Raw genomic sequence first — 15,073 nt, 5'->3', positions numbered from 1 at the left:
ACACTTGCTAGTTATCAGGCACTGTACTTGGCTCTTTACAAGGCATATCATATTGAACCTTCACAACAATCTTTTGAGGCCAGAATTATTATCCCCAGGAGTCACACCCAAGTTGGTCACTACTAGGATGACCTTTTTGACAATCTGGCACATTTGAGGGCTGTGAATATCAGAAGAAAGGTACTAACATGAGTAGTACTTACTATGTGCCACGGACTGCATTTGGTGCTTCACAGTTGTTATCTCATTTAATTTCCTCCATGAGAAAGATGGTGCAGAAATTAGTGGGACGTGATTCACAGTAGCCAGGGCTTCCCATGGACATAACCTGGTAAAGTAAGTGGAATAAAATCCCAGTTGTTCCTGCTTAATCGGGGCCAATGGGGATCATCCCCTACAGATCTACTCATAGGAACTCAAGGAAACACTGATGCAGGCAGACATCTGTGTCTGGCAGAATGGTAGTTGTAAACTGAAAATGAGAAAGTACTTCCTTGATGGGAGGACATCTGTAATACTTTCAACAATAAAGATAAATTTAAAAATAGATAAATAAATAAAAGAAAGTTTTTTTCTTGCTTGAGCAGCTGCTAATGTCACCTCCCAAATTGCGGGCCTGGACAGGAAGTGAGGCAACCGATGCAGGCAGACACCTGTGTCTGGCAGAATGGTAGTTGTAAACTGAAAATGAGAAAGTACTTCCTTGATGGGAGGACATCTGTAATACTTTCAACAATAAAGATAAATTTAAAAATAGATAAATAAATAAAAGAAAGTTTTTTTCTTGCTTGAGCAGCTGCTAATGTCACCTCCCAAATTGCGGGCCTGGACAGGAAGTGAGGCAACCTCCAAGGGCAAGCTTCAAAGTGAAGACTTCCCTGAACACATGTTCCTTCCTAATGCTTTTCTACCCCAACCCTAGGAAAGCTTCAGCCTAGTCTCATAATTTCCCTCTTCTCTCTATTACCAATGCTATCTTTTCCCTCCTCTAACCGTGAGAGTTGAGGACACACAGCTCAAATAAAGATCACAATTGACCTTCCCCTTTCTTCTTCTTCATGTAGCTCTATTCACAGTCACCCAGGTCAGGTGCTCCCCTGACCCAGAGCCATCAGCCATCAAGTCCTGCCTACCAATCTGTCCCCTCCATGACTTCCTCTCTTCTCTAACCACCATTGCCCCGGATCAGGTCCCCAGTATCTTTTTCCTGACTCAGTCAGGTATCCCTGCCTCCATCAGCTCTTGATTTGATCTTGTTGTTCCTTTGCTTCCAACTCTGTGATGCCCACCGAGTCCCCATTAACCTAAGCAGTGGTTTTCAAAATGTGTCTGGAGGAACCTCAGCTTAATGGGTCTTGTTGAGGTTTTAATGAGCCCAGTAAAAAAATTCTGCTGAGTTTTAAACAAATTGAGAGACACAGGATTTCAACAGATGGAAATGAAAATAATTATGTTTATTACTGAAAAACAATATTGGAGGACATGGCTTAGCTCTGGCCAAGTAGCATGAAAACACTTCCCTGAATTAAACCACAGATGCCCTAAGCCATAGAAACATTTCTCCTTCTTGAGACATGATTGTTCCTTAAGAGGAGGGTTTTCAGATATGAATAAAGGAGTGTGAATTTATGTGCAAACCCAGGAGTTAGACTCTTACAGAAGTTGTCAGGCAACATTTCCCAAAGTGTGTTCCATGGAACACTAACCTTGAGAAGAGATGACCTGGAACAAAAATGTTCCATGCTCAAATGCCTTTAGAGAAAATTACACAATGTTCTCCCTTGAGAATCGTAATGCACCCATGAGCATATTAGAGGCTCCCTGGTCTGCAATAAGGAATGACTTTGCTTATCAGAGGTTAGCCCATTGTTTCCCAAAATTATCTGACTTAAAAAAAAACGTTGGGAGTGGTAAGTCTCTTTATATTTCTATGTGACAGAAACTCCATGGGAGGAAGGGGAGGAAGGGCTTGAGCTTAATTCCCTCCCCCTCTCTTCAACTCAGTTTTTCCTAAGTGGACCTTTGTTGTTCATTTTTGTTGCTTCTGATAGATTGTGGCTCTAAAGTGTCTTCTGAAATTTTGGTGTTTTGATATTAGAATGAGCACTTAGAAATGTCTTAATAAAAAAGTTTAGGACTCAAGTAGAGAGTAATAAGAGAATTATTGATTTCACAAACTAAGTGCAATTTATTCAAGGTTTACATGTGACCTCTGAACTCTAATGCAAAGGCAAAGCCATTTGTAGCGGCTTTGTGGTTAAAAGTATTATGAAGTCCTTTGAAAGATCCTTGGCACAGTTGAGACATGTGGAATAGTTTCAAAGTAGAAGATTCCTAACCTTCATATTACATTGGAAGGAAGTATGTGTCAGTTTTGTTTATTAGAATACATGAATGGAGTAATAAATGCTGTGTTGGGAAACTGTCCTTGGGCCCAAGTGTGTTTTGAGGAAAAGTAGCGTTAGCAGAAATGAGAACAGAATTTGCTAGAGGTTGGATGAGCATCTAGGTCAATTTCTATAGAGTTCCAAGGAAAGAGAGGTTTTGACAACCATTGGCTTATTTGACCGATGCATTCAGGCCCTCAAATGGATTTCTTTTAAATATGTATGTATAAAGCCTGACAAGGCTCTTAATAAGTCAAAAACTTTCAATGAATCCAATAATTGTCAAAGCTCCTCTTCAGTTTGTATAAAAAACATACCCATAGATGTGCTTTCCAGGGTTAATGGTCATAAAATTCTAGTCACTCTTCTACCCATAGTTTACATATACCAAGTGAATTCAAATCATTCATTCAACACACTTTGAATTCCTGGTCCTGGAGTGATAAGGAGTTATTGTCCCTGCATTCAAGAATCACAGTCTAGTTGGAATGACATGCATATTAGCAAATTTAAACACCCTTTGGAGTGACAGAGTCAAGGATAAAAGTATGTGCTAAGAACAATGAGGTCTAAGGAAGGGGTGTCACAATGCCTGGAAGAGAGGATAGAGAGTCCTGTAATAAAGGGGCAGTCTGGTAAGAAGGCAAGGGAACTTTATTATAAAAGAACTGCCTATGCAAAGGCTCTGAGGTCTTGAATTGAGAGTCCAGACATGAACTCTCACATTTATGGTCAACTGATTTTTGAAAAGGGTACAAGACAATGCAATGAGGGAAAGAATAATCTTTTCACCAAATGGTCTGGGACAACTAGATATCTACATGAAAATGTATGAAGTTAGACCTCTACCTCATACTATATACAAAATTAATTCAAGATGGATTAGACCTGCCCTGTCCGGTTTGGCTCAATGGATGGAGCGTCGGCCTGCGGACTGAGGGGTCCCAGGTTCAAGTGTGGTCAAGGGCACATGCCTGGGTTATAGGCTCGATCCCCGGTGAGGGTTGTGCAGGAGGCGGCCAATAGATGATTCTCTCTCATCACTGATGTTTCAATCTCTCTCTCCCTTCCTCTCTCTGAAATCAATAAAAATATTTTTAAAAAGATGGATTAGATCTAAATGTAAGAACTAAAAACATAGGTATGACCTTGGATTAGGCAATGGTTTCTAAGATATGACACCAAAAGCATAAGCAAGCAAAGAAAAACTAGATAAATTTGACTCACCAAAATTTTAAAACTTTGTACTTCAAAGGACACTATCAAGACAGTGAAAAGACAATTCACAGAATGAGAGTAAATATTTGCAAATCATACATCTGAGAATGGACTTGAATCCAGAAATATAAAGAGCTCTTAAAAATTAATAATAAAAACTTAACTACTAATAGCCTACTGTTGACCAGAAGCCTTACCAATAACATAGTCAATTAACATATTTTGAATATTATATGTATTATATACTGTATTCTTACAATAAAGTAAGTTAGAGAAAAGAAAATGTTATTAAGAAAATCGTAAAGAAAAAATACATTTACAGCACTATACATAATTATTGAAAACAATCTACATATAAGTGGACTCAGGCTATTCAAGGGTTAACTGTACTCAAGGCCCTACTGGCACTTTTTTAACTTGTAGTACTAACCTCATAACGTTTTAAAGTAAACTGAAGTAAGTCAATATTTTGTAATTAGAGGAAACAAGTACTTCAAAATTCAGTGGTCAGATTTTTACCCAATAGGAAAGGGTAGTCAGAAAGTGTTGCTTTACAACATCTTATAACCTAACTCAGTGGTGGGCAAACTACGACCTGCGGGCGGGGGTTGTGCAGGAGGCGGCCAATAGATGAATTGAAATGAATAAAACTAAAAAAAAAAAAAAGAAAGACCGTACCCTTTTATGTAATGATGCTTATTTTGAATTTATATTAGTTCACACAAACACTCCATCCATGCTTTTGTTCTGGCCCTCCGGTCCAGTTTAAGAACCCATTGTGGCCCTCAAGTCAAAAAGTTTGCCCACTCCTGAGTCCTAACCTAACACTTGAACTCATGCTTATTAGCTATTTGCAGTGTTAATAAGACTTCTTTGTCTTTTGGGGGAACCTGAAGAGTAAGCAGAAGAAAGATCCTCAGCCAGGGTCCTTCTGAATGTCTGCTAATGTTGATTCTTTAGTTCCTCTGGTTGTGAGGTAGAAGGAACAAAGAGCTAGTGTACTATATACTGTATGTCATGGTGTCACCTGGTCAGAATCTGGGCACAGATGAACCTCACTTGGAATACTGTCCCTGTCACTTAGCAGTTGTGTGACCTTGTGCAAACTGCTTAGCACCTCTGTGCCTCCATTTCTATGCTTTCCTTCATTTTTATGTGAGGGCTTATTTCAGTTGTAGGATGCCCATTAATAGTACCTTTATTTTAAAAAGGCTTTTAGGAGGCACTTCTGAGTAATACATCTTGGTAATGTTTTCCTGATTACAAAAAACAACAACGACAGTGTTGAGATTTTCTGCACATCAGTATCTTACCTTCTTTCATTAGTTCTGTTTTATTTTGCTGTGTTTATTATTAAGTTACTTGTCAAAGTACTTCCCTGAAACTCTGCTATCAATCAGGAGAAAAAGAATTAAAACATTTGCTTGCTAAATATATTTTGTTACTAAATTGTGGCTCTACTGGTGCTTAGCTAAAGCAGACAAGACAGATGCAGAGTCAGAATGAGAATGCTTAGCTGTAGAACCCCATTCTTCTGATGGGTACAGGGCAGTAAGGAACAGTGAGGACAAGAGGCAGTGTACATCTCCTTGGCTCAAAATTGCCTTCTAAGGCCCCATTCATCCCAGGAATTCTTTGAGGCTTACGTAGAAGTCTTTGTTACAATGCAAATGCCCCAAAAGACCTGTCAGTCAACCATCCAGGCAATTCCTTTTCATACTGTTCTAAGACCTGGGCAGAGAAAAGAGGTTTCTGTCCTAGAAGACCCCACATTATCTCTCTCTCTCTCTCTCTCTCTCTCTCTCTCTCTCACACACACACACACACACACACACACATTAAGTAACACATGTATGCTTTTCTGTCACTGGGGACCTGACGTTCAGAACGGACACATCACTACCCCTAATCCTAAACTAAACATCCATTCTTGGGACCACCACCTCTCAGGCCCCAGAGAAAACTTTTCCACATTTTACCTTTTGTCCTCAAAACCAAGGCTCCTGGGTCTCAGTGCTGTGAAGGTTTGTGGGTTGTTGCTGCCAACATCTGAGCTAGACATTGTTCCAGAGGGCACAGGGGATTGAAGTGGTAGGAGCCTGTAGCAACAGAAAAGGCAGATTAATTAACTTGTCAATTCCTTCCTCTCAGACAGCATGAATTACACAGATTTTTGTGTAGTACAGTGCTCTTCCTGCCAATGCTAAGCATCTTTTTCTTCCTTTTATTTATGTTCCACTTGTAGTTTCTAAAGTCATGATGAATTAACATAACTACACAAAAAAGTGCATGTGGGCAGTTGAGAAACATGTTATAATATTAAACAAATCTTCCTTACCTGGTAGGGGAAATACCAGGATCACCAAGGTCTTTTTCCCAGGGGGAGGCTCACCCCATTGTAATCCTGGAGTGCTAACCCCTGCGATTTCCACAAATGCAGGAAACTCGACTGCATAATTTGTGGTAGTGGGAGACTGCATTTGTGCTTTCCCCTAAAAAAAAAAAATTCATCCTCATCCAAATATTTCTGGGCCACCAACAGCACACATCCTATATAATAAAAGCCTAATATGCTAAGTGTCCAGTCGGCCGGTCAGCCATTCAACCAATCAAAGCATAATATCCGAATGATATGCTAAGGCCATTCAATGCTTGCTATGACATGCACTGACCACCAAGGGGCAGATGCTCTGACCAGTAGGTTAGCTTGCTGCTCGGGTCCAGCTGATCAGGACTGAGCGAGAATGGCCGGACACACCCTGGAGCCCTCCCGTGGTCCCTTCCCAGCTGGCCAACCTCTTATGTCCCTTGATTGTGCACCACGGGGTCCCTCAGCCTGGCCTGTGCCCTCTCACAATCTGGGACCCTTAGGGGGATGTTGGAGAGCCAGGTTTGGCCCGATCCCACAAGCCAGGCCAAGGGACCCCACTGGTGCACTAATTTGTGCACTGGGCCTCTAGTATAATAATAATTACAGTCAGTTGTCTTTGATATTTTGCCAACTTTCAGTCATTTAAAACTACAGTTTTCCAATTTTTAAAATAATTGTGCCATTATGAAGCCATATTTGTTATTATAGACGGAGAAGACAAATTCAATTTAACAGCTTGATTTATAATTTTTAAACATTTAGACCATTTGTACTCTAGCCTGGACCCCACATATTTTAAGGATGGGCTCAATTGCTTCAATTAGATAATCAGATGATTCTTTTTCTAAAATTTAGCTATTAATAGTTAACTTGTTAACACTAAGTATGTCAGACTTTATATGAAGTAACTTCTACATATGAACCTCATTAAATCCTCTCAATAACCCGGGTCATAGGTAATTTTATTACCTTCATTTTACAGAGAGGAAACTGAAGTTCGGGGAGTTTAGGTGGCTTGCTCAAGGTCATATAAGCATTATGTCCTGGAGCTGGGATCTGCCCCCAGGAGGTCTTCGTACCTTTAGGAAAGGGCACTCTGGGAGAGATGACCTTGATCGGCATCCCTAACAGAGAACTTGGACACATAGAAGGCAATGTGGAGGGTCAGGATGCTGGGAGAAGGACTGCAAAAAAAAGTCCCCAACTGCACAGTCAAGCTTGAGATCCAATGTCACCTCCAGGGAACAGCCGCAAGCATCAAAGGCTACCAAATATCTGGATGGACAAGGACTGCCGGTGTCACTCAATCTACACATTCTACTGATGGCAACAATGGGCACATAAGAAAAATATCTATTTTTCTTTTTGCCCTTGAATGCTCAGTCATTTAACAGGCAGATTTAGAGGACTGGTTCCTCCTTTCTTCTTTCCATCTCTCTCCTCCGCTCCCTCCCTTCCCCCCTTTTCTTTTAATAAATATATATTATGCTACTACAACACACTAAGCACAATGCCAGGTACTGAACAAAGCAGACAGGGCCTTGTGCATATGGAAAGTATTATCTAATGGAGACACAGACAGCAAATCAACATGAAATACTGAAAATTACGACGATGACACAAAACATGGAGGAGAGGTGAAGCACATTAGGAAAGCATACCAGGGGAATCTGGCCCAGTCTCAGGGTACCAGGGAAGATTCCCTGAGAAAACAACATCTGAACAGTGATCTGGGTGGTAATCGTGGTTAAGAATACACAGGTTCAGGAGGATATGACAGGCTGTGCGCCCTGTGAAAAAAGGGAGCCTGTGGGTTTGAGCATGAAGGCTCTGACTGGAGGCCAGTGAGGCTGGATATATGAATGGAGGGCAAGGTTCCAGACCTTCCAATGAGGAAGTGCCCAAATTATGGCCCACTGCCTATTTTCATAAAGTTTTATTGGAGCATAGCCACCCTCATTTATTTACTTATGCTGATGGCTGCATTTGGCTACAATGGCACAGTTGAAGAGTTAAGACATAGACCTTATGGCCCATGAAGCCTAAAATATTTACTCTCTGCCCTTTACAGGAAAAATCTGCAGACCTCTGATCCAAACCATGGAGGTCAAGGATCATGCCCTTTATCTTCACAGTCATGGAAAGACATCAAAATGTTTTAAAAGGAAATCGGATAGGAAATAATGGGATCTGATTTTCATGAAGAACCATCAGTGTCAGAAGGGACTGGGTACTATAAACTGGCCAGACATGGATCACATGCCTATCCTTCAGGCCAGGGGGCAGGGCCTGGGAATGAAAACCCTGAGAGCACAACCTAGAAGGGGAGACCAAAACAATAAATAAATAAATAAATAAATAAATAAATAAATAAATAAATAAATAACATAAAATGCAGACAACAGGATAGGGCTGCTATATTTGCCAGGCCGGTCCCCACAAGCTGTGAGGGAAAGCCACCTCTGCTCTCATAACAGAGCTGACTGAATCAGAGATCAGTCCTGGAACAGCCTGCAACACCTACGGGCTGGACACAGGCTGGTCAGCTAGCTCCGAAGTGACTCGGCACAAATGTCCAGCAGGAGCCCTCCACTGAGTGGCCGAAAGCTAACGAATCAGACCTTCCTGTTTGGAAATAGAAATACCAGGTCAGCAAAAGAGGAGGGCTGTTTGCACTCAGGTTGATATTGCCAACAATACTGAGAAATGTGTCCAGGTTTCCGTGTAGCTCACTCCCCGTCCCAGGGTATAAATAGAAATCCACACACTAATCTCCTTGGCTGAAGGAAAGCCGGGCTTGTCTTCTAAGGAATTTGCCTGTCTTGGTCAGTACACAATCCAATGCTCTGGAAATTTCTTCCTCTGTCTTTTAAAGAATGGTTTCTGTCATTAAATTTCACACAGAAAGAAATGAACTACTCTTCTGGCAAAGAATATTATGGTCGACGTAAAGATTCCCTCGTTGGAAAGGAATTTAAACACGTTGCCAGGTGGCCAGGGGAGATTTAATCACAAGGCTTTCTGGGAAGGAAGCTGAATTGAAAGCTAAGTATAAAGGCAATAATAACCTACTGGTAGCTGGACAAGAGCCCTGGCTTCAAGCTCTTGTTGGGGATCATCCGCAAATCACCACTCCTCTTTCTTTCGGATAATGAAGTTTCAAAATCATGCATTCGTTCTACAGAGATGGGTGGCTGCAGCAAGAGGCCAGTGTGGCTGAGGAGTAAATACGGTAGAAGGTGGCAGGTGAGACCCCAGAGGTGACAGGGGCCAGGTCATTTGGCTTTTACCTTGCTTGAGAGTGGGAACTAGATTCATTCCTTCTGGCTGTTATAACCACTTACCACACACCTTGAGTCTTAAACAACACAAATTTAATTCTTACAGTTCTGAAGTTCAAAAGCCCAACCTCCAGCAGATCTCACTGGACTGAAGTCGAGGTGTTGGCAGGGCTGCGTTCCTTTCTGGGGGCTCTCAGGCCATTTCTTTGCTGCCTCCAGCCTCTGGTGCCCACATCTCTTGCTCCTAGCCCCCTTCCATCTTCAAAGCCAGCAGCCGGGTTGAGTCTTTCTCCCATCATGTCGTTCTGATCTTCCTGTCTGCCTCCCTCTTCCACTTTTAAGGACTCTCGTAATTACATTGGGCACAACAGGGTAATCCAGAGTAATTGCCCTATTTTAAGGTCAGCTGATTAGCAACCTTTAATTAGCAAACTGTCTGCAACATTAATTCCCTTCTGTCATGGGGAATTCTCACAGGGATTAGGATGTGGACATCTTTGGGGTTGAGGGGGCATTATTTCACCCATCACAGGAGCCACTGGTGTTTCTGAGCAGATGAATGACATGATCAAACTTGTGCTTTAACTTGGTCACTGTGGCTTCTGTGTTTGAACAGACATCGGGGTGGTAGGGACAGAAGCTGAGAGGCCAGTTAAGAGACTACTCCAGTAATCCAGGCCCAAGATGGTGCTTGAACCAGGATGGTGAATGTGGGTAAAAAGCAGTGAAATTCCAAATGTACTTTGATGGTACAGGAAATAGGCCTCTGTGATCCATCTCCAGCATGGTCAACTTTTAATGGAAACAGTTACTGAATTTCCCCAGGGCAAACAGAATGTAGAGAGGAGAGAAGAGGATATAAGAACAAAGAACCTTGGACATGAACCAGTATCATGGTGGAAACACCCAAGGCGACAGGGGGAGGTGGAGACAACTAGAAAAGGCCTCAGCTCTTTTTTTTTTTTTTAATGGCCCAATGGGAGACAATAAGACCTAGGTGACTATGAGGAAACAGGTGACCCCATAATACTTATCCAATGAGGAACCGGAGGAGGGACTGAATAAATAAGGTGTGGTCACTACTGCCTGTGTGCCCGTGCAACCAGACGGTCACTTGCTCTTGAGAATGTATTAAAAGTCTCACTTTGGCCATACTTCTGTCTCTGAGTCCCTTATTTGAATTCGGACAGGTGAGCATTTCTCACAGAAGGTGGGGGGAGGCTGAATTATAAGCAAAGCCTAGAGCAGTGGTCGGCAAACTGCGGCCCCTTGAGTGTGGCTCTTCCACAAAATACCACATGCGGGCGTGCATGTACAGTGCGATTGAAACTTCGTGGCCACACTCAAGGGGCCAAAGAGCTGCTTGTGGCTTGCGAGCCACAGTTTGCTGACCACTGGCCTACAGCATCATAAAGAGCAAGGTTTGCCATGCTAATGAGTTTGGACTGTATCCTAAGATAATATTGCCCTAAAGTGAGAGAGGCTTTAGGGTCAGACAGCACTTGTTCAAATCTCTTCAAAGGTAGTGACCTTTATCAGCTTATTTATCTGATTATGTGTCTGTTTCCTCATCTATAAAATGGAGATGGTGCCACTTACCCCAAAAGGCAATTGTGAGAATGTAAGTGCTTCTGAAACGCCGAGCACACTGCTTCCCATTGACTATGCTCTTGATGTATGATAGCCATTATTATTAATACAGCTGTGGGGAGCCATTGAAGAATTTTTAGCCACGAAGTGCCAAGTTCAGATTTGCACTGGAGAAAGAGCACTCTAGCAGCAGTGTGACTTGGATGGTCAAAGGAAAAGAGTAAAAAGTCATGCTCTTGCTTAAAAACCTTTGATGACTTTACAAAGACTGCAAAATAGAAGCCAAATTTGCCCTGACATTCAAACCCTACATAATTTGGCTCAATCCAACTTTACTCTCTTATCTCTTTTCCTCCTGCAATGACCCTATTCAAACCACCCTCCAGCCACCCTGGTGTCAGTTTCCCCAACCTCTGTTGGATTTCCGATTTCTGAGCTTTGGCCTCCTTCTGATTAAAAGGCCCTTCTAATTATCAGAGGCCAATGCAAACTCCATTTGCTCCAAGAAACTTCCCACCTTCCGCAGCCAGAATTAACCCTTCATCCCCTATTGACCTAGAAATTGCTCATCTATGCTCATTCTCAATCATCTCCCCATCACTGGAGAAATTGCTCTACCCACTAGCAGCCCAGAAGAGGCATGACCAGAGCGGAAAAATGACAGGATAAGTAGAGCCCATCTGGGGTTTCTCCTCCAGCACTGGAAATTGAAACAGCAGGTCACAGTAGGCACCAGAAACACAGGACCCTTGAGATTTGGGTGTAGAGCTGGAGCCTTCCAAAGCTGCCTGCATGCTGAGGCTATGAGGAAGTAGGAACCAAGAGCCTTATGAAGGAAAATGGAACAGACTTGCAAAGAGATGTAGAGACAAGATTCTTCGTGGAGTTGGGTCCAGAGGAATGCGAGGGAAGGAGGAAAGGAGAGGCAGGGAGACAGAAAGAGAAAGAGAGAGAGAGAGAGAGAGAGAGACCTCTCCCAGGTTTCTGAGAGATCACCAGCTGTAAATTTTGTAGCAATACACTCTTTTAAAAAATATATATATAATTTTATTGACTTCAGAGAGGAAGGGAGAGAGAGAGAAACATCAATGATGAGAGAGAATGATTGATTGGCTACATCCTGCACGACAGGACCCACCCTGGGGATCAAGCCCACAACCCAGGCATGTGCCCTGACCCCGGATCAAACTGTGACCTTCTGGTTCATAGATAGACACTCAGCTACTGAACCACGCTGTCGCCAGGCACAATACACTCTTAACGTCAGTTATGCAGGTATGTGTCTGCACCCCCCTGGACCGGCAGCCCCAAAGACAGGGGTTCTGTCCTATTCATTCAGTATCCCCAGAATCTGGCACATGCTGGATGCTCAAAAAATGGTTGAATTCGAATTCTGACAGTTCACAAAATGGTTTAATGTATCTTTTTTAGGCAATCGTCCTAAACTTCTCTGCTTTTCATCATAGTTTGCTATATTTGCATCATTTTATATAGGAATAAGTACATTTTTGTCAAGTTGGTTTCCATTCATCCTACTTCCAAACTCTCCATACTTACATGCTTTGGCTTGATTCAGAGTTTAGTAGCAGAGGTGATCTATGCCTCTCTAGTTGGTGAGAATGCTTATCTTACATCTTCCAGTATTCAGCAGCCTTTACGCTTGAAATGGATACTTCCCATGAAGGCTGCTGGGGCAGCTTCATTTCAGTGATGTCATTTAAACCTCATCAAAAGGTCAGCATGAAAGCTAAGAACCTTCTTCCTTCAAATACCTATGCAGAATCATGGCTTTTCAGAGCTGGGGCCAAAGTTCTCAGACTCTGGAATTTCTATGAACCAGCATTAATATTAAAGAAAAAAAGGCTGCTGAATTGATATTCTTCCAGGGAATACCATGAAAAACAATTAAGCTTCTATGAACACAGCATCATTTCCTGCAACACACAAGCTAGCCCCTACAAAAAGGAATTTCCAGCTCCAAATGTCAACAGGGCTGAGGTTAAGAAACCCTGGATTAGCTGATGACCTAGTCAAAGGCAAAAGCAGCAAAGCTCCAAAGCTGGCGGACATGTGCAGGTTGAAACCATGGAATGGACTGCCCAGGGGGGCTGTGATGGGGTCAGCCAGCGGGGGGCTGGACCGGCTAACCCAGGCCTCGGTGGGATGGTGGGACAGAGTCATCACCCACTGACATTCTGATTTTTAAATGGGGATACACCACATAAAATGCTTAAGTTAACATGGTGCCTGGCACACAGTCAATTCTCTATAAATATCACTGCTATTATTGGAAGTGTTCGATTAATGTTGCCATTTTTAACACAAGGGGAAAATATTTTTATCTTCCTAAAAGGTGTGCTGAGCTCCTTCATGGATGTGGAGTGCAGCCTTTAGGAGACAAGGTTTGCTGGGGAATCAACTGCCTCTATAATGGATTTCAAAGATTTGAGATTCCCAGAGGTAATCAATCTGAGGAGTAAGAAAGAGGTGGGAGGAGGAAAGGAGAGGGAGGAGCCTGGTGGAGTGTGAAACTGAGGACCCCCTCCCATGAACAATGTCCCCTTGTGGGTGAGGAGGTGGTGGAAAACCATTGTAAGATGTAGGACAGGTCAGTATACAGCTTGAGGCTGTTGTATCTCAGCTACACGAGGAATAATTCTTTTGCTCCACGCATCTCCAGTTTCTGTGACATTTTCTACAGTGGTGCATAGGTTTTATAAACTAGGTTTTTGGTGGAAACGGAGGAGTTGCGTTGAAACAGTGGAGAACTGAGGCAGCGGCCCCGAAGCAGAGGCCAGGAGCCATAGATGACCACTAGGACAGAAGGTGCCTCAAGCTCCCAGAAGTCCCAGTAGGGCCTTGGACTTTCTCAGGATGTGGAATGTGGGGGTTGAGCCTAGCTCCTCAGCAGACACCTGTCTTACATTTTCGCAGTAAACGAGCCATCTGGTCTTACACCTGGGCATGAGGAAGATAAGATGGGCCTGGTTCCAAAGTTCTGCACCTGCTCCAGTTGGGTCAGAATGTGGCCAAACTGTTTTTGTTCTAGAATAACCCAGAGTCTAAACAAACACTGGCTTCAAACTCTTGGGAGAGCTAGTGAGAGACCTGCCCTGGCTCCTCAGGGCCAGCCACAACCGGTATGACTTTGAGGTTATGTAACACCTGACCCTTGTAGGACTAGAAGGAAGTGGTTTTGTGTCCATGTGATTGGAGCCACAGAAGCATCTGTGATGTAACAACCAAATAGCCAGACGGCATAAGGAATAACAAGGTTGCTGGGCAACCTGGCTTCATTACCTCTATGGCTTTGGTCAAGGTGCTCCGCTGGGCAAAATTCCCAGAAGTCTTTCCTGGCCCCACCCCAACTTCCCCTTCCTGTGCATCAGAGAACCAATAAGCCCCCTTCCAACTCTAGCAACCTCGGTATCATGACACAGAGAAGTGACCAAGGGCTTGGGGCTTAGTATTAGACAAACCAGACTCCACTGTGTCACCCCAGGCAACTGTCTTTGCCTCAGTGCGGCACTGTTTGCATTTTGTAAAATGGTTGGGGGCAAACAACTGCCTCGCGGATGGACTCAAGGTGGTAATTAATACACAGGGCGCTTCACCCACAGCAAGAGCTTGACAGGGAGGGAGCCATCTTCCAATCGTCTGACAAATTCACCTCACTCACCTCTCCTGCCCCAGCTCTTTCAGTTCCTTCTCATTTAAATCTTGAATATCTACTTGGGTGGTGAGTCTTACATTGTTTTTCTCGGTCCCTCCTTCCCAGGACCCTCCCCCCGTGGACGCAGACAGTCTGCCGATGGGATGGTTGGACAGCGACAGTGGTCTCCGAGGCAGGCAGTCCTGGGCTTAGGAAGTTCCCGAATGGCCAGTTCTGAGCCTCTGTGGGTAGCACTGTCCCGCGGGGAAAGCCGCCGCCAGCCCACAGCCCAGGGGCGCGAGTGGAAGAGCCACCCTGCAGCAGAAGTAACCCACAGGGACCGCGGCCAATGACGGGGGATGGACGCACCAGAAGATAACGGGGTGACCGGGCTCAAACACGCGCCACGCCATCTCCGCCGGGCTTCCTTACCCTCCAACCGGTTGGCCCCGGCTAACCTCTCCGGTTTCGACCGTAGCTTCCGAAGTGACAGCCACGTGGACCTCGGGGGAATGGAACGTTGGGGCGGAGGGCGGGGCTGGAAGGGCGCTTCGCCGGCGGAGAGGGACCCGCG

The 15,073-nt window shown here is 43.9% G+C and overlaps 1 long non-coding RNA gene across 1 annotated transcript in view; it reads right to left on the bottom strand.

The window, feature by feature from the left end:
- The window catches only part of LOC102765066, a 42,842-nt gene extending 27,775 nt beyond the window's left edge, over positions 1 to 15,067 (bottom strand). Inside the window, exons 1-3 of the long non-coding RNA XR_435215.2 lie at positions 14,932 to 15,067; positions 5,944 to 6,097; positions 5,585 to 5,704 (exon numbers count right to left, since the gene is read on the bottom strand). This is a non-coding gene — a long non-coding RNA (uncharacterized LOC102765066). The remainder of the gene's footprint in view (positions 1 to 5,584; positions 5,705 to 5,943; positions 6,098 to 14,931) is intronic.
- Between the last annotated feature and the right edge of the window lie 6 nt (positions 15,068 to 15,073).

Source organism: Myotis davidii, unplaced genomic scaffold (genome assembly GCF_000327345.1).
Source record: "Myotis davidii unplaced genomic scaffold, ASM32734v1 scaffold72, whole genome shotgun sequence".
Classification (NCBI taxonomy): domain Eukaryota; kingdom Metazoa; phylum Chordata; class Mammalia; order Chiroptera; family Vespertilionidae; genus Myotis; species Myotis davidii.
Note: the sequence above shows the minus strand (reverse complement) of the source record. Positions and strands in the feature narration are given on the sequence as shown.